The sequence below is a fragment of the Gallus gallus genome, chromosome 8, assembly GCF_016699485.2.
Source record: "Gallus gallus isolate bGalGal1 chromosome 8, bGalGal1.mat.broiler.GRCg7b, whole genome shotgun sequence".
Lineage (NCBI taxonomy): Eukaryota > Metazoa > Chordata > Aves > Galliformes > Phasianidae > Gallus > Gallus gallus.
Genome location: NC_052539.1, coordinates 13,531,314 through 13,551,928, shown reverse-complemented (window position 1 = coordinate 13,551,928; position 20,615 = coordinate 13,531,314). Strand labels below are relative to the sequence as shown.

Here is a 20,615-nt window from a genome sequence, read left to right as displayed (position 1 = left end):
ACATCAACTATCGCACAAACCCTGCTCGTCGTTCTCCGCCCCAAAGGAAAACGTCGTCCCAGCAGCGGCCGGTCCGATCACTCTTGTTCTGGCTCGGCTTCCCGGAGGCCGACTGCAGCTCCGCTCCCGGCCGGGCTCCCTACGGGCCCGCAGGGCGGCCGGGGCGACTGGAGTAACTGCCCGGGGCGTTCTCGAAGGGCCCAGGGTTTCGCCCTTCCGCGATGGAAGCCGGAGCGAACACTTGCCCCGAAGAAGAGCGGATCGCGATAAGTAAAGGTGACTCAACCTCAGCCTTCTGACCGCCTTATCGCTCACCCGTCGGCAAGCACAGACGGCGCCTTACACCCTGGCCGCGGACCTTGGTTCCTGGGTTCCCGTGACTGCCGCCCTCACCCCGGCGCACAGCCCGACTCCGGGTGCCACTCACCTGGGGAGCTGCGCGGCGGCGCCGCCCGAGCCCGGCCCTGCGCGAGTCCGACAGCGCGGCGACCGCGGGCGCTGTGAGCAGCACGGGCAGCGGGGGCGCTGATTTACGACGCCCCGCCCCTCGGAGAGCCGCCGGGGCACACTCCCGCGTACGCACGGTGACCTCCCGCAGCTCCCTTTTCCTCGGCTTTAAGAACTTGGCTTCCGTAATTTCTTCTCCCAGATTAGCACTGCAAAGCTAGAATTAACAGTTTCCCAAATCCACCCTGCTGACAGACAATTCAGAGTACATTGCTTACATGCCATTCACCAATTCCTTACATCAGCAGACTTCACCCTTGCCCCACCACATTACAGGCAGATATCTGAGCAACAGGTTGGCGAACAGAACAAAGACTCAAACATGTGTAAGAGATCGGGCGCCAGCAGGCCAGCTGAAGGCAGCAAACTCACCGCCCTCTTTCCTCAAAACCAGAAATGCTGAGCTAGTTTCCCCTCCGCTACCAACAGCACAGTCTGACACTGCATCCAGACATCCATCCCACTCCCCCCTACGTTTTTAACATCACCTCTGAGATACACGCTCAAGCCTTACATCTCCTTTCCCCAGATAATCCTATTTATTGCTTGTTTCAATCCAGCCATGGCCTGTGCACATCTGGCATGCTACTGCTCACCTCAGTCTTCCCTGCAACAAAACAGTATTGCTTCTTGGAGTCCTAATAAAGTGCCTGACCCAGAAGCTAGGCTATCACACAGACTACTTTGCCTTGCCACTCATCACTGTGAGCCAGCCAGCAGGAAATACCCTTAGCTGCCAATACCTTTCATTCGTGCAAATGGTTGAACTCTTTACTTTAAAGCCAGAGGCCTTAATAAGGGCTGGCTGGAAATTCATTCCTGGCATTTAATGGCTGATTACAGTGATTCATAATAGCTTTTTGAAACACAGGACAAATTGCTTCAAAAATAGAAGATACATGTTCAATAATTTTTGAAATCACTTTCCCTCTTAAGCCAACATTTTGGAAACATCTTCACAGCCAACCAATTGGCATTAACATTTCAGAAGCATATATTTATCTGTCTAACTAAGCATCTTATTGATTTTGACATTAAATACTTGATTCCCACTGGCTGTACAATTCCTCTGTTTTGGGAGATCCCTTGCATGCATTTCTTCATTTCACTCTGAAGTCTACTCCTTTCACTCTCTTCCCCATCCTTACCAGGACTAGCTTTAATAAGCTTCTTCTAAAGTATCTGCTTCAGGGGCTGATAGCATGATATTACTGAAGTTGAGGTCCCTAAGCTGTCTAAATAACTAGGATCATTAAGGGGGAAATGATTCATCTCCTACGACCTGTGTGTTATCAAAGCAGTCAAAAATAAAAGGAAGTTCTGATATTCTCACTCCAAACAAGTTAATCTATATCCAGTAGTGACAACAGCAGGATTAAACTGCTAATCACAGTGGTGACTTCCCATAGGTGACATCTCTGGATATATGGTAGAACTGGGATATCTATCTCTTTGTTATTTGTCTTCATGCAGTGACCAGAATACTGCATCTTGCAATCTGAACTACCTAAAATATCTTACAGAGAAGTGACATTTAAACAAAAGGAACAATTCAAGACAGAAGGAGCACAGTGCCTTAGTGCCTTCCTTTGAAGTGTAGCTGGATCTAAATGAATGTTTAGCCCATCAAGTCAGTATTATTTAGCCCTCGTGTGTTGCAGAAGTACATATCAGGAGAGGAAACTTCTTGGAAAAATCTGAGAATTTTCATAGATATGAATAGAATAAATTTCAAATAAGATGGTTAGTTTAGTAAAAGAGAGGGAAAAAAAGGGAAAAAAAGAAAGAAAATGTAGAGAGAGCTCCAATATACTGCAGAGGAAGAAGAAGGAGATAAAAGATCAGAAAATTATTAAACTTATTCAACACATTGATGAAAAGGAAGCTCACAGTGGCACTTCTGACTGGTGCTCCCCTACTCATAGCAAGCTCACTTTGGTTCCCGTAAGGAAAGCACGAGCAGGAGAATATAACTGATGTATTGCCACACACCTTTTCCAGTAACAATTTCCATAACAGCTGAGCTCAGGTAAAAAGTAAAAGTCAACTGTTTCCCAAAGGGTTAATTCACTGTTGACAGGACATGACCTGTCACTTGCAGCATGCTGATGGACGTAAACTTCTACACTTACCCATCTCTCCCCAGGTAACAGAATATTCTCACATTATACAGACACTGAACAAAACCTTGAAGTTATGATCTGACAGCACCCTGCAATGGTAACTTCTGACATTGCCAGCTGTGCAAAAATCAGGTGAGTGAGTGTCTGAGAACAGACGAAGAGATGTATCATAAATGTTTCAGAAACTGTCAGTTTCCAGAATGTCATGTCACAAAGAATAATCCTTGGAGATCTTCCATAGGATAATTCAGCATGATCTTTCTTCAAAATAAAACCGCAGAAGAGAGGGGAAGTGCAGGGCAAAGTAAATTAATCAAAACAAAAGGACCTCAATCCCATCCTGGACAACAAAATGTCTTGCTATGGCCTGGTTCAAGAAAACCAAAATTGGGGCAAAAAACAGAAAGAGAAGTTGAGGCATCTGGATTACACTTTTAGTTTTGTGAGCCATGTACTTTCTATATGACCTATATTTAAATTTTTGAAACACATATCACAGTGGTAAATATTTTCACAGGAAAGATCTTGCTTCTCCACATGTTCCACAGTTCAGTGAAAAATATCTAAAATCACACAAACAATTCAGATCAGTTACCACGTAAGATGGTCTCCACTGACGACACTAAAAACTCCAGGAAATTTTCAGGCGCTGCCATTACATTGGAAGTAATGTCATGGTTCATTGTCATGTTTTATGAATAAGACTTTAAAAAGTAGCAATTTCCTTAGTAACATGACTGAGTGCTCAGTAATGGGACTGGTAGCTGGGCAGCCCTGCATAAACTGTAATTACTCTTGCATGAGTCATTACATCCTTTTCCTAAAAGTTGACTTTGCCTTCAAATCAAACCGAAAACTGGTCTTTTCCTTTACATACAACACTTTACACAACATGTCCTTATATATATGTTAAAGAAGATTTATCTGCAACCTATAAGAATGAAGAATACATAGGACCGTCTATGCTAGCTGCGTTACGTTGCTATGAGTTACTACAGTTAGCTTACTGAGAGTTAATTTGAATGAAGCTAGATTAGAGTCATTGTCATTTTTGGTGCTTTCACACTGTATTAAATCTACTTCACAAATGTGTTTATTGAGATGCTGTTAGAACTCTGAAAGCACTAGTGCCCTGAAACAACTACAGCACCTCTGCCAAGCCCTTTCTATCAGTATTCTGACCTGTCATAGCCCTTACTCATCTGTTTATCTATATGGCATCATGTTGTCTGCTCATCACCTTGCTGCAAAACTGCTAGTGGTGAATCACCATACTTCATGATATCAGATGGGGGAGGCTAAGAAAACAGTGGTGTGCAGAGCATTGTTGGCCACACATCACACATAGCTATGGCCATGTATGGTCACCACTGACTTCTGCTTTCGCAAGGAAAGGAGTATGTACAGATGTATATTTTCACCTAATGCAAAGACATCGATATGAACATAAACAAGTAAGTGAGAGGAACATAACTGACACCTGAGACAGTCCCAAGAACTGTGCTGTTGTAGGTTGCTTACCTTAACTGTGCTAGGAGTTGAGTACTTGCTGGTTCACAAGAGATCATTTACAGAATGTGCTTGGCTCACAATTAGAAAAAGAGATAATGCAATGAAACAAGGGGATTCACTGGAACTTTTCAGTTTAACCTTAAACATCAGAATTACAGTCCTAAAATAACTGGGAAGAAATCTATCTACTTCAAAAGTGCTGCTGTTCAGTTCTAAAGATAGAACCCAGATTAACTATACAAGATGAGTACAGGGGATGCATAGACTGCTCACACAGCAGTTCTTACAGATTTCTTAATGAACAAAAGCTAAAGCAAGTTTCTACTCTAGACTTGTCTTAGAAGAGAAACAATCCAAACAAGCAAAATGTTACATGCCCTCAACTCCCACAGATGCCACATGGAAAAAATAATGCTCAGCATAACTGTTGGCTAGGAAATTAGATTAATTTGTTGGTGATTTTTAGATTTTGAAAACTGAGCTACTGCAACAGTGCTTTCTAAGGTTTACCCTGGTTGCCAACTGAAAAGGCCAATTTTAGCCATCATCTCTGCAGACCTCCGCGAGAAAGTTACCAACATCCAATTTTGCTGTTTGGTCTGCCTTAGGCCTGGAGACATGAGGTCTTTCCAAATCTTCAGAGAGCTATTGGTTATGAGTTAGAGTCAAGAAGCCTTGCAATCTCTAGCCTCAAAACACATTGCAAACTATCAGCCCCATAACTGATCATCCTAGAAATAATGTTGCAATAAAAGCAGAAGAGTTTGAGGAGTTCCAAAAATCTAAGCTCATTCAGTGACAAACTGAAGCACAAGCATGCTCTGGCTTGTTCCAGTTTCAGGCTACAGCACATTTAATTTTTGCTAACCTAGAAGAACGCAAACTGGGTTCATGTAATGCCAGATGTCTGATCCTCATTCACTAGTGGATAAAAACTTCAGCTCTGACACATCAGTATTTTCCAGTAGGAACTGGTTTACTGTTAGACACCTCTAATCACCAGCTCGAGAAAGCGAGTCTTAAGTCAGAAAGTAGTTGAAATTTTTGTAAAGATTTTCACTGTGGCTATCAGAAGTTTTTATAGCTGCCTGCTGCTGAATTCTGTGTGCCATGAGTCAGCTAATATCAGCCACTCTTAGAAGCAAAAAAGAAAAAACAAACAAACAAACAAAAAAACCCAGTAAAATACAGCCCTTGTCAGAGAAAATAAAAATTGAAAGATTATCATCTTTAACAACTACCAGTTAGTAAATCCATTCTACACTACAAAAATAAATTATTGCACATAATCTATGGCAGCAACACATTCACCAGCACCACATCCAACCTTCAATTTGGTATTGAAAATTATGTCAAACAACTTGTGTTGGTATAGATTAGACAGACCAGTTTCACAAGTCTGAAGAAAACAGTTAAAACTGCATTTAAACCACTTGTTGTTGATTACTTTTGGCAAATAACTAATTAATCTGGAAGAAAGTATCAGAAAAAAGCTACATAAGGTTTTATGAGCTCCTTTTTACCAGGGGGTCTATTTTCCATTTTCCTAGCAGTGGAAAAGCTATTACTGAGGAGCTAAGACTTCCTCGTGTGCTTTTATTTTTTTCATGTTTCTGTAAAAAGTCTCAAATACAAGAGAGCTAACAACACCTCTGCACGTGACAAATGTTGAGTTTTGGTTGTTTCTTTTTTTGTTTGTTTGTTTTTTGTTTTTCCCATTTAGAACATAACTGTCATGGTTTTGTAATTTTGCTGTTGGTATTCCACATCATGCTTTATGATGTGGAATACATGATATTCATGATGGAATTTTCTAAATCATGATGATCTCAAATCTTTGCTTGAGGTTTATCACTGTACTGTATTTCCTTGAAAACTGAATGGAAAATATGGAATACATGATATTTTATGATGTAGAAAACCAGGATAAATAGAAAGCTAGAAAGCAGGCATAGAATTTGGAACTTTCAGTGGATTAAATAATATGGTCAGAGATTTATAACTTTGTAATAGTTTCTACATTTCTGAGCTCTTAAAACAGAAAGGGCAAAAACTTGCAAACCTTTCAGTGAGAGGGAAACAGACCACACAGGTAGCAACACCACCTCATTTACACAAATGAAAGTTTTCAAAGCATCCTCCTCTCCATCTACTGGCAGAGCTATCAAAATACTTCAGCACTAGTCTGGAATCTGCCAGGTTGACACTACATACCACTGCTCCAAAGCAGTCTGGTTGTTTTTTCACTGTTTCAAATAGAAGTAAATAACACAGAATGAGCAAAAGGGTTTTATCTGAGTGACAAAAGGCAAGATATCTGTAAACTAGTTATGGCTTTAATCTAATCATTTCGGCCTTCTGATAAAAATACGTAAGAGACTCTCAGTTCTTTTATGATGCTTTTGAATACATAGTGTTCTCTATTTATACTGTCCCTAGCACAAGTAAGAACCTGCACTGCTACTCATCTTCCTTCTTAACATCCTAGGTCTCCCTCTCATTCATGATACCTAAGATCCATGTGGCAAGAAATTACTCATATTTAATTGCACACAATTGCAGCTGGGCAAGAAATACAATAAGAATAAGAAATATGCAGAAATAGTTATTTAAAAATCTAAATGAAAAATATATATTCCCCATCAAAAATTGGAAGTTATTGTGTGTAAATTACATTTATTCTAATTAACGTTTTGTGTATTATTTTATACTCACCCACAGTAAATTATGTCAATGTCTATATTTTATTAAATGCACTAAGGCTGGCCTCCTTTATACGACAAAATTATTAAATTTCTAAATACATACCTATTAATAGTCCCATCTGTTTATAGAAGATCAATATAAGACAAGGAAAGACTACTTATACCATTATCCTCTCAAAGGAAAACTCTAAGATGTCAGTGAAATCATACCGAGCCATAAGATGCTATTAAGCAGAATCCAGCTCAGTAAGGAGAGATACTGGAAAAAGTATCTAGCTCTCAGAATGCTTCATGAAAAACTTCTTGTCACTTTGATTTTTAATATTTATTTCCACTTGTAACACAACCAGTGTACAGAAATATACACCATGAATGCTTATAAGTGACATTTAAAAAGCAAAAAAGAAAAATAAAAACAAAAAAAATCCAATGTAATTCTATATTTAAATTCACAGAGATGAAGGAACCAAGAAATACCTTCCATGTCTGGCAAAATCCAAGGCGTTTTTTGATGAAGCTATTTCCAGAAAAGGTTATGTTATTTCCTGGCTTATTTACAATTCTAAATAAACTTCAGAAATGTGCTGGATGACAACTGAGAACATTCCTATAAGCACAGACAGAAGCATAGTCTATAGTTTGTAATATCTGGGATTGCTACCCAAATTTTGGGTATGTCTTGATTCCATACTGGGACAAGCCATGGGAAGCAGCAGGCCCTACCCTCTGACTACAACTTCTCGGGAACAGGAAAACAAAGGTACATCTCAGAAGAGTAACAACCTGCTATGAACACAAAAATGCATGCCAGCTTAGATGGCAGGACACCACGGTCCAGAACATGCTGTAGAGCACACCAAAACATAAGTCAAGATAAAGATAAAAAGTCTGTGGAAAGAACATTTGTGGCTCTCAGCACTCATACTTTGTTACTTCATTTTTGTTAGGTGCTCAGAAAGTATTCTAGAAAAGCATTATGGGTTCATGTGCTCCTTTGTGTTTCACTTTCTACTTTGCCACCAACGGATACAGGAAACTAGACTCCAGTATAACTATCAATTTGATTCGGTACACTTTTGTGGTCTTCCATTTACTAACAGCATTAGTTGTTGTAAAAAACTAGTAACATTTTTGCACTTTGGAAGAAAGACAGCAGAAACTGGAAGAATCTTTCCACTTGTGTACTTCAGTTTTCAAGGAAATACAATACAGTGATAAACCTCAAGCAAAGATTTGAGGTCATCATGATTTAGAAAAGAGGAAACACTTACTTGACACGGCTGTACTTAAAACAAGAGATTTAATATTCCAGGACAACAGCAGAGGTAGCTCTACAATCAACAAAAAAGATATAGATATCTATCTAAGGTTATTGAAATTCAGAGTGGACTGAATTATTGTCTAAATTTGTCTGTCTCTTTCTAATATATAGAAAGAGCATAGGGTGACTTGTCACCCAGTGCAGTGCCCTTGGCTGTGATTTCACTGTATGAAGCAGGGCTGTTTCAGCAACCAGTGCTCAGCTCTCCTTTCTCTTCACTGGTCATCCACATTTGTATGAGTGATCTTGCAGCTGAATGGTGAATTGGGATGGTGACTTGACCTGGATGAATGAGGTGAAAAAAAGTTGTAGGGTTTTTTTTTTTTTTTTTCCTGACAGACATTTCTTAATTGGGTTCACCACATAGCTGCAGCATAGTTTTACTGACAACTAAAGGGATGACAGAAATGGGAAAAAGCAGCTAAAGAAAAGCTGAAGAGGGCATCAACTGCTTAGTTTGGCATTTTGGAATCTCAGCTTCAGTCAAGGTCAGGAATCAATGGCAGAGCAGCCTTTCAGCTTCTAATACAAATAAAGAATACCCTAGCCCAAGTACGCAAAGCACTGATTCACTATAAAATTCATTCTGGACTGAAGTGATTTAAGAAGTCTGAATGATTATTTTGTACTAATTAGCTATTGCCACTCATACCAAATCAGTTATTCTAATCACTGCCCTCCCATTGGCTGGCATAAAGATAGCATTCAAGCCTAAAGGTAGTGAACTTTGTATTGTGTACTCTGCTTAATTCAACAGATACATGATCATGTGCACATATTTGATCCAGGTCAAATGTGCTGCTGGGAATTATGCCAGTGTACAGATTAATTACTGATATTAGTTACCATGGAACATAAGCTTGAGTACCTGAAGTTAGATGAGGTGAATTAAAATCTCAGTGTACTGAAAAATGTTCTGTTAAAAATAGTTTCAGGACTAGATGACTTTAGAAAACAGAAAGTGTTTTAACAAGATTTTTCAAATGTTAATTTCACTGTACAAAGAAATGCTTAGTCCTGTAAAACTAATCTCGTGAAAGTGCTTGCATATTGAAATGACTTATCACATCAAGCACTATCTGGAAACTGTTGAGCCAGCAACATATACTATGCCATTGTTTGAAGCTCAGATTAACAGCAAATAGAGTAGCATATCTTTTCCTCTGTACCTATTTAATTAATATTTGTTTAACAGAAGATTTCTTTAAAAATGGATTTTCTAATGCCTGACTGCAGTGCTGAAAAACAAGTGTGGCAGTGCAACTGATTAGGCACTCTGCTCCTAGACACAATATTCTGTCAAAAGACAGACACAAAACAAAAACATGCCATAATAGGCTGGAGACTAGATAACAAGTATTAGTTCCTATTGTGAAAACAAAACAGTCTGCAATTACGTTTGACTGACTGAACTGTTCTGTGGCCTTCCCAGAATTCTTTAATACAATAGGCAAAGCCATCTAGGATGTAAATATCCCGGTGTAAACAGAAGTCAGAGATTAATCTGGCACAATTTTTCAAGCACATAACTCAATTATTCACTTGTTTCATTAGCCAGAATGAGAGACCGAATGAGAACGTTGCTCTCCAAGACATGTCTAAGTGCCTAGAAAAATATGAAACTGCACTACTTCAATGAAAACTTCACTTAAAGAACTCAAGCACTTAACTGCAAATAAACAGACAGCATCAAGCTATCATCTTGCAAGACACATTTACAGGAATCACGAGATATTCCCTGTATTCTGGGGACTGATTTGATTCAAATATAAATTCTTCATAATTATCAGCAGTACAGTAGTACTAGATCTATCACAATGTAATTACCTGAAGCTTCACAATCAGAAGTTGTAGTTATACTAGTAAAATTGGGAACATTCTAGTCAGTTGATCAAACTGTTACATAGCTATCTATAAATCAATTTGTCAGGCGAAAGGACTGTCCAAAATGTCATTTATTTGAGAAATGTTCCATTCAGAGTTGTAAAGTCCTCGTTCCACCGAAAAAACTACAAAATGCAGTCTCCAAACCAAGTAAAAATATTCAAATTGAAATATGTCTAGTTTCACTGCAGTGATCAACTTGAACCAGTTCCTAATCTGCTTACAGTAGCAGTTATAGAAGTCATATTTATATTCATATTTTTATGAAGTTAAACCAATGAATTGTAAAAGCTTATTAAATTATTTTTTAACTCCTCAGAAAAGATTGAGAATACACTGATCTACTTGAACACCAATAGTTCCAGATTCTTCTAAAGATTTGCAGTAGCTAAAATCATTTTAAGAATATTTGATTTCTACCTAGGCTTCAAAAGTCATTACCTTGACAGAGAGAGGGGAAAAGCAGGAACGTTATCTAAGTAAATCACAATTTTACATTAAATCTGTAAAAGCGTCAGTCAGTGATCTTAAGAATTATTAGGCAGGCTGCACAATAATTGCATCTTGTTATCTTGCTAACTATTCCCCAAACATCCTGTACAGCAAGTCATAGTTGAATAACATCTTACTACATTCTTTCACTCAGAACATAACACCTTACAGGACTTGTTCCAACTCTTACAAACGCAAGCTGAATTTTGATATTGAGCTGATAAAAGCATCATAAAAGCAACAAAAGATGTACTGATCAAGTCTTAATTCATGGCAAAGTCCAGAATGGAAAAAGAGGGCAAGGGCTGCCTGCACAAGCGCGTTTGTACTCTGTTCAAAAGGCATGTGATGGCACATACACAAAATTACTTGGTCTTGAACTTTGGCTATGATCTTTCCAAGTGAGGAAGGCAGATTAGTGACACAGGCTTCTGCCAGTTACGGTCTGTTAACATTACTATATCTTTTTAAACTGAAAACAGAGAGAGCAATAGAAAAATGAAGAGACAACTGAGCCTTCTCTAAATGACAAGCTGGAGAGTTGACAGCCTCACTTGGGTACCTGCTAAGATTATGTAGAGGATTGTTCTGGGAATTATTGAAAAACAGCTTAAAAACAACACAGTCATTTGTCACAACCAACACAGGTTCACAAGAGGAAAGTTCTATTTAACTTAATTTCCTGTACGATAAGGTCACTCACATAGTTGACGAAGAGAAGACAAAGTTACTCATGTAGTTGATCAAAGAAGACAGTTGATGCAAGCCCTCTGAATTGCAGCAAAGCTTTTGATATATTTTCTTACAGTATCCTTCTGGACAAAATGTCCAGAATAGAGCTAGACAAAACCATAACATGATGGGTAAACAACTGGCTGATGGGTTGGGCTCAAAGGGTTATGAGTAAAGGGGGTAACAAGGCTGGTGGCCAGTCACTACTAGGGATCTGCAGGGCTCCACTTCAGAACCAACTCCCTTCAACGTTTTCATCAATGACTCGGATACAGGACTTAAAAGTACTCTAAGTAAATTTGCAGATGACACTAAATTGGGAATTGCTGTTGGATCCCTCAAGGGTAAAGAAGCCTTGCAGAGAGATCCTGACAAATTAGGGAGCTAGGCAATCACCAACTCATGAAGTTTAACAAGAACAAGTGCCAGATTCTGTACCTCAGTTCAGGGCAACCCTGGATATATGTTCAGACTGGGGTATGAAAGGCTGGAGAGCAGCTCCATAGAAAAGGGTCTGGGGTTTCTGGCTGATGGCAAGTTGAACATAAGACAGAGGTGTGTGCTGGCAGCCAAGAGGGGACAATTGTACTCTGGTGTGCATCAAGCCCAACACTTCCACTGGGCAAGGGGAAGAGCTGTTACACCCTGCTCTGAGCTGTGTGGCCTCACGTTGAGCACTGTGTGCAGGTTTGGGTGCCACAATATAAGAACAATATAAAATTATTCGAAAGCATCCAAAGGAATGTTACAAAGATGCTGGAGGATCTAGAGGAGATGATGTAGGAGGAGCAGCTTAGGTCTCTTGGTTTATTTGGCCCAGAGAAGAGGAAACTGAAACTCATGTCAGCCTACAGGTCCTCAAAGGGAGTGGAGGGGCAGCCCTGAACTCTGCTCTCTGTTGACAGCAACAGAACCTGAGGGAATAGCAAGGAGCTGTATCGGGGTGGGTCAGGTTGGGGATGAAGAAAAGGTTCTTCACCAGTGAGTGATGGACACTGTCTGGGGCAGTTGTCATGGCACCAAGCTGCTGGAGTTCAGGGAGCAATTGTACAATGTTCTCAGACATAGGGTTTGATTCTGGGCTATCCTGTGTGCAGTCAGGAGTTGGACTCAATGATCCTTGTGGGTGCCTTCCAACTCAGGATATCCCGTGATTCCATGAAGGCAGGAGACTCCCAGTCTGGACTGGGAGGCACCCACAATGATCACTGAGTCCAACGTGTGAGGTATTTCAAACTAACGTCTGGCAAAATGAAGTCACCCCACAGGACAAGGTCAGCTAACATAAAGGTATCTTTTAAATTATCCTTAAAGAATAATACATCAGTACCATCATCCTGGCTGGGTCACTTAGAATAGATTCCCACAACATCTACTTTATTTGTTGGTCCCTTAATTCTTACCCAGAAGTTCTCAATCGCGTCATTGCCAACTGCAAGCTCTGGACAGTTCAGCCCCTTCTTCACATATAGTGCAACCCCTGTGCCTTGCCTTCCCTGCCTATCCTTTCTGAAGAGACTAAAATCATCCATCATAATACATCATTCACAGGTCTCTTCCCACCAGGTTTCACTTATGCCAATGCTGGCATAGCTTCTCATGCTGGATGCACTGGTGTAGAAACATCTCAAAAGTGCTTCATTGTACCTTGCAACTTGTGAAGCATACTGAAGGATCTCATAAGCAAACTGTCTTAGATTTTGGCTACCTGTCCCATAGCTTATCAATGGCAAGCCTGGTTTTATCCCTTTTTCCCTCTGAAGCCTCCTTGCTTCATTCATCCGTCTTAAGATCTGGCTAGAGCAAGAACTCTTGCATTTACTGCCATGAATGTACAACTTAGCTAAGAATAACTTAATTCAAGATATAGTGTGTCAAACTCCTTAGCAAAATGGGTATGATAATCTACTACTGCAGAGATTTAAAAACAACAACAACAAAACACAGTGTAAATAGTTGTCAGTAATTATTTTTAATGTTAGAAAAGATCAAAGGCTTAGACTTTCAAGAACTTAGGAACTTAGATCAACATAGTTGCTAAGCATACACCTAACATAAGGCAGCTTAGCAAGTATGTGAAATCAGGGTAAGTCAGGCATTTGGTGTAATTAGATTTTCAATTCATGAAAATATTCAACTTTGGCCAAGGAACTAAGAAATGATATAATGATTGTACATGGAATGAAACTTATAGATATTGCAGAAATGAAATTCTGACTCGTGGTCTTGAACTTAAAACAAGTCCATCGTATCCAAAACAAGACACTAAGCCTATGTCTAACATAACAGCAAAAACTTTTAAAAGCCAGCTTCTAAGGCTTGGTTAGATGTGAACTATTTTTGCTGTGGTTTTTTTTTTTTTTTTTTTTTTTTTTTTTTAGTTTCTTCTTCAGTTTGTTGCTGTCAAAACAGCTTTCCCAAGATTCCATTTTAACATCTTCTGTGTTACAATGGTAGTGAGTCACATGAAAGCATTTTCTAATGTGTTTCTAAGTCTTAATGACTGAATCCATTTGGGAAAGTAGAAAATGCAGTTCTTTTCCTTGTTAATACAAATTGTATTTGAACTAGAAAAACTCTGGTATACAAGGAGCACCGATATGACACCAAAGCCAATTTAATTAAATGAAAATTTGAATAGCGATGCCAAAAAATTTGGTTGAAAACTTGTTTAGAAATTAATCTAAGGGTATTCTGAGTTTATGAGAATATTCAGTTAGATTTTTACAATTACTTTCTTAATTAGGAATACAGAGAGAGATTTAAAACATGTCAAGGTAGCATTTAATTGATGTTATAGTGTGAATAAATGTGTGCATTGATGATAAGAACTGAAATAACAAAATGGACAATAGAGAGAAAATTTTGATCAAGTGAGGTCTGTGGTAAAGGGCTTTTAAAAAATTTCTAAATAAGCTGCCAAGGATCTTCAAGATGACTTCTGCAAGGTCTTCTAAAAATGTGGTACTTGATCAATAGTGAGGGCTTCTTTTAAGCCATATAGAATCCATTTACTTATAAACAACTTAATATGACAATTAACACATTTCTCAGAATTCCTAACTAGATAAAATATAAGACACTTTTTTGGTTCACTTTTGCAGAACAAAAGTTGTGCGTTCTTGCTCTGGTAAACATACATGGGCATTCATGTCCAACACTGGACAAGCAGCATTAAAAACAATAAAACGTTAATTTTATCTAGCTCATTTGTAAGTGACTCTATTTCACTGTGAGTGCTACACAAAAGAAACTGGCTTTATTTTTCCTTTTCCTAAGACATAAGAAAGCATTATCCTGCACTTGTTTCCTTCAACATCATATGATGGAACATAGATTGCTATAGCTGAAATTTTCTCAAGGATTTTATTGAAAAAGCCAGTTCTTACCTCTACACAACTGTATTGTTTAAAGAGCATGCAATATTCTGCAGAACCAAGCTGTGCCAGTCAGTTAGAAGCAAGTAACGGCTTCATTATCTATTTCTTCACCTTACAGTGCATTTGATCTGAAAAACAAAACCTCCACTACAATACTATTGCTTTTGAAAATTGAAATGACTGAAAAACACAGAAAGCACTTGGTAGCATGCAAATCTTATCCTTATGGCCAGAGATCAATACTTTCTTGGTCAGAGAGTAATTGGAAGTTACACATACGTTATTTTTATGATTCTGTGGAGGGCGTTTGTCCAAGATGAGAACACAGTAAAAGTCAACAACTTACAGTGTAACCAAGTATGTCTATGACAAAAGCGTATGAGAGGCCGCTAGAATTTGGTCTCTGAGATGTTGTTCGTATTTTTAAAAAAGTAAAACTTAAAAAAATAAAAATACTTTTTGTTACTTTTTCTGCAACTTCTAAAATGAAATAAAGATAGACAATAAAAGACAAGCATGACAGATATAGGAAGACAAAAAGACAGATGTACAAAACATTATCCAAACTTCAGTGCTCTGTTTAAGCAGTTATGTAAGATCTACATAAACGAACAAACTTCCAAAAACTGCTGAGTTTATGAAGAGATTTCTATTTGCAAGTTTGAACATATCCTAAACAACTTCAAGAACGCCCAGTTCTAAATCTGTAACTTATGAACTAAACATTTCAATTCAGAGCACTGATGCCAGAAGCAGAAACTGATTGTGTTTAGACATGCAGTATCTTCAGTCTTACATTTTTGATACCACTTTGTATTTGAAGAATTTCCTCTCATCCAGGAAGTTTCCTGAACATTCCACTGTTCAGGAAAAGAACTTGCTCATTAGATCTTCATAAACTAACTGGAAGGATGACTTTCCAGCAACTAACCACTTGTTCTTACACATTTGTCTGCTCTGAACACATGAGGAAAAGCTGCCTGATGGCTGACACGTTACAGTCAGAAAAGAGTCTGAGTTGCTTTCTGTCAGACAGTGAAGCTGTTTAGACTTTTTCTAAGTCTTGGAACACTGGAAATAAGTTTAAGTTGTTTATATTTTTAAACAAACAAACTATAAAGTTCAAAATACTTGTCCTGCAGAAAGGTAAGACATAACGGAGATATTACCTGTGTTAAAGTACAATATGTACCTAGAAATATTTTAAAAGCATTTAAATTGGAATGAGTTTTACTAAGTCCCAAACATTATTTGGAAGCCACTATGAATTTCAACTCAGTGGTCAACCCTGGAAACATGTCAAAACTCTGGAAAAAGTTAAATACACATGCATCATTTCGCTGCAAAAATTGTTGGAATTTACCCACTTCACAGCCCGTTACAAAACAAACTGGCTGTTTTCAGATCCTGTTGTGAAATCCCTCAACCTCCACTAGAATACACAAGTATACCGCCTGCTTTATTGCAGGCTGGTTTTTTAATTGTCAAAACATTGCAGACTATGGATGACAAGTATGGCAGTATCAAAGTGCATCTTGTGCTGTAACATCGATTAGAAAATCTCAGCATATAACGTGCACACCACAAAAAAAAAAAATTCTTTGAGGATTTTTCCAGACAGAAAAAGCATTCTTATGTGAGGAGGGGGAACAAACTCAGACACTGAAATCTCCCATTTACTGGTTTGCTTTAAACAGGTACTTTCAGATCACAAGATGGTACCCACAATATTCGTTGAAAAACATGAAATTCAAAATAAATTGTAATTTCTAGGAAGTGCATTCAATTTTTGACCTAAATGCAAATGACAAATGTAAGTTTGCTTTTCCACTCTGCAAACTGCATTTCACATTTATATTGATACCATTTAGCAGTAAGTAAAACAATCCAGTCATATACACCCAAACTTTACAGATCTTTCACATCGTAACTGTAATTACATTTTCCATAAATACTTTAAATAACTATAGCACAAGCCTAATATTCTTACAGTGCAAGCATATGATGACAACTCCTCCTAGTGGAGGCACATCTGATACAGCAAAATTCAGAAAAATGTAGTTTTCCTACATGTAATACCAGGTTTCTGCTGGTACTGGTTAGCTCTTCGTTTTTGTCCTACCCTTGTTGCTGCTTTAAACTAGACTCATGCAGCTTCTCAGCACTGAGGGTCTTTAAGAAAGATTAAAATGAAAATCACTTTCAAGCATGCTGTTAGGATTTAACATTATTAAACACTGTTTATTTACACATATAAATAAGAATCAGGCTTCAAATGAATTTAGAGTAATCTTTCACTGTAAAACTATGACTCACCTCTACCTCCTAACATTTTGGGCCAGACTGATCTGATATAAAGTAACTTACACGCATTGTGAATAACGAAGCTCTGCTGATTTACTCTGGCTGGCAGTGCAGCCCTCTGTGCCTCCCCTTAGTTTCCCCTTACTCATGCTTTGTAACAACCATGCCAAGAATGATTTCCATGTGAAAGAATCCCCTGCATTTATCTGAATAGACTGCTCTGTTCAGCCAATTCCATCTCAAAGAGCTCAAACCCTCAGACATCCAAGTTTAGCCTGAACCTAGAGGAGGAGAGGGCTTTTTTTTTTTTTTTTTTTTTTTTTTTTTTTTTTTTTTTTAAGAATAATAGTTCAGAGCAGGCAATAGGAGTATGACTGTCAGCCACTTATTTAAAACCCGTACTTGCTTCATGTTTCCTTGTTCAAATTATTGCTTTATCTTTCGGAATCAAAATATTTTTGGTAAAATTTTTGACCAACTGTTGTGAAGGAACTAAGGATATGAATTCTCTGAAAAAAAATCATTAGTGTAAATATTATTGGCAGCATAGGCTCTAAAGCGACACTTACAACCTGAATTTTTAGTTCAGTCTGAATTTAGCAAAGCTAATACAGACTATACAGAAAGAAACATAAAACATTACTCGATTTGTTTGTGTTATTCTGGCCAATGTAAATGTAAAGATAGAGTCTACAAAATACCAGTTGGGATTTAAAAACATACTGACTCAGCAACCACATAGCAAATTAAGATTATCATCCAAAACTAATTAAACTGTACATCTTTAACATCTACTCAGACTATTTTGTCAGAATAACTCAATTATATGGAATATATCTATTTGGTTATCTTCTGGTGACACAGTTCTGTTTTCCAGACATTTCACAAAACTGCCGCAAGGACTGAGTTACAGCAGATTTCAAAACAGTTATTTTCTGTTGTAGCCAATACCTATTACCAACAGCACACAAGAAACAACTTTTGACTAAGATAGTGCTTCATCCTTTTTAATGTAATGCTCATGGAATACACAGACTAACTGTTCCTCATTTATATTCCTTACAAAACAGAAGTGCAACTTTCTCCATAGCAACTGTGTTTTTTCTAAGCAGAAGTCCTAAAACAGAAGCAGCAGTACTGCACACAACTCACATTCAATGAGGGAATATACTACCACAGATGCTTTGGGTAGCAAAAGAATAAACAACCTGAAAAGACAATATGTACAGGGGAAACAAATAAATAATAGCGCACTATTTGAAATGGAGACATAGAGGCAACAACAATCTCTGAAAATCCTTAAGCCATGAATTACCAAAAGCTGGGGTAATAAGCATTTCTGTATACTTATGTTCTTACATCATTTATATAAGCACAAGCTTGCACTGTGAAGACACTGGTAAACTTCTGGTCTAATTCCACACAGATGCTCTAGCATTTAAGTTCAATTATGGGCCTACTCTGCTAGTGCAAATTAGTTCAAAGAACTTTGCTCTTGCAGAGTTCAATCAGCTGATTGAACCAACATATCAACAATTCCCTACCTCTGTGACTTGAGTAGTTCTTGTCCATCTTCCCACAACTAGCCTAAAGTTAACATGAATGCTGTACTGCATATGCTTGTTGATTGACAGAAATGGTAGATGTTCATAAACATCAGACTTGCCCAAGCAGGTGATCTGACAGCAACCACATGACCAATTATTAATGAACCTAACATCTCACCAGAAAAAAATTAGTCCAAATTTCCAAATTCATTCAGTACATACATCTTAGCACACAGTTTGAAGACTAGGGCTAATTGTAATAGTATTTATGTAATGCGGATTCCAGTTAAATGAATTATTACAACTAAAACCAACAAGCTCTTACAGAAAGCATTAATAACTGCAGCCTAGTTTCTCTTTCCTCTTTATGTCTGTGTAGTCTTTTGTAGATAGATGAGAATTCATTCCACCTGCACCTGAAGCCAACTGGAAGCAGCCTGACTGCTGGTAGTGCCATGCTGAACCTGAGCCAGCATGCACTGATGAAAAGACTGCACAGCTGTTTCTCAGCTTGAACAGTCTGTAACACACCTAACAGTAACAGACCGTAAATGCATGTATCACATAATGAGAAATCTGGTTAAAGCTGGCACACTAAGCTCTCTGAGAAGTGAGGGGCTCGAGAGAAAAAAAAAAAAAAGAAAAAAAAAAGAAAAGAAAGAACAGCTGTGATTCCAAGCTACCATTTCACTGTAGATTATTCCAATTTGCAATGTTCCAGCCCTTCTCTTTCAAATTCCTCAGCTATACCAACTCAGAAGTTATTAATCTCAATTGTGCCAAGTCAGTGTTTGATCCATCAAACTGTAAAACTGGGTATGTGAAATGGTCCTCTTTTAGAAAACAAAAATCAGCTCCCCCTTCAAAGTGTTCATTTGTTTTCAAATGTGCAGATTCAGGACCACTCAAACAGTCAAAGAAAAAATATATACTATTTAATAATAATAAATATATCCATTTTATTTGCCTTCTGGAGCTTCAGCTTTCTACGGTAAACTTAGATACTTCAAGTTGCCCTACAAGAAACATAATTTTTTTTTTTAAGTCAGAAATTTTCATGTGATGAATTAACTCTAGGAATTGAGTGCTATCTTATCTAACAAATTAGACTTGTGATAAAAATCAAACTGATAGCACTATAATTAATAAATAGAGCCCAGGTGCATGTTTGCTAAATTATGGCCACTGGCCAAATATACGCACATTTTACAAGATGTCAATCATTATGTTCCTATGCTATGCCGCAATAGACAGCTACAGAAGAAAGCTGGCCTGTGTTGGTGCTCCTTATGCTCCTGTGCTAAATCAACCATTTTAGCTTAAGCTGTTGTTAAATGTGGTTTGAATAAACCCAGGGGATTTTGCATTGAAGAGGATTAGAACAAAATTTGAACTAAGCTTGCTTTCTCTTTTCCTGCAATAGCCACATAGTTTTTGGCCTCTCTACTCTGCAAACTCCCACTGCTCTCATGTACATCTATTATCACCACTTAGCTGCCCCAAGCTTCTGAGCTATGTGGTTAGCAATACTCCCTTCTTCCTTCCTTCTCACTCATCTCCATTAGCCTGGTACCCCAAGCTGCAAAGCCATGCCCAGTCCACTTCTCTACACCATTTGTACACCCAGTTTTGTTGATTTTTGTTATACAATTTTAAGGACAGACCCTAATGTAAACTACTTCTATTCATTTAAATAATGGATTAAGCGAAAAAGACACTACCCAGAAGACTGCGTAGTGATTACTCACATAGATAACTGTTCCCTCTGCATACTGAAACTCATAAAACTCAGAATCCTAGTCACCACTGTTAGGCGTTAGGTTACCTGCTGACTTCGTACTGTGGCATACTCCATACCAAGCTTCCATTCATACAGTGCTGTACATTCAGCCAATTCATCAGAAGTCTTTCCAGTCTTGCCTCACCATATTGTGCACCATCTGCTGCAGTAACAGCAGAAATAGAACGATCTCTACTATTGCAGTATAGGACGTCATCAAGTAAAACTTCATTTAAATGTAAGTTAAAGAAAATCTGGAGTGAACAAAGTTTACTGCTTCAGCCAAGCTCTGTATTTGCTCCAGTATATAAACACCTGTTGAGTGGCT

At 38.2% G+C, this 20,615-nt stretch overlaps 1 protein-coding gene across 15 annotated transcripts in view; it reads right to left on the bottom strand.

Moving 5' to 3' along the window:
- Positions 1-20,615, bottom strand: part of BCAR3 (BCAR3 adaptor protein, NSP family member) — an 86,715-nt gene that overhangs the window by 51,910 nt on the left and 14,190 nt on the right. The window contains exon 1 of one of the 15 annotated variants that reach the window (XM_040705049.2): positions 17,024-17,090. The exons of 11 other annotated variants lie outside the window; for them this stretch is intronic. The gene's annotated coding sequence lies outside the window, so the exon portion shown is untranslated. Of the gene's footprint in view, positions 1-20; positions 194-315; positions 525-17,023; positions 17,091-20,615 lie in introns of those variants that run through there. 3 more of the 15 variants (XM_015290714.4, XM_015290711.4, XM_015290712.4) reach the window with 3 other exon arrangements.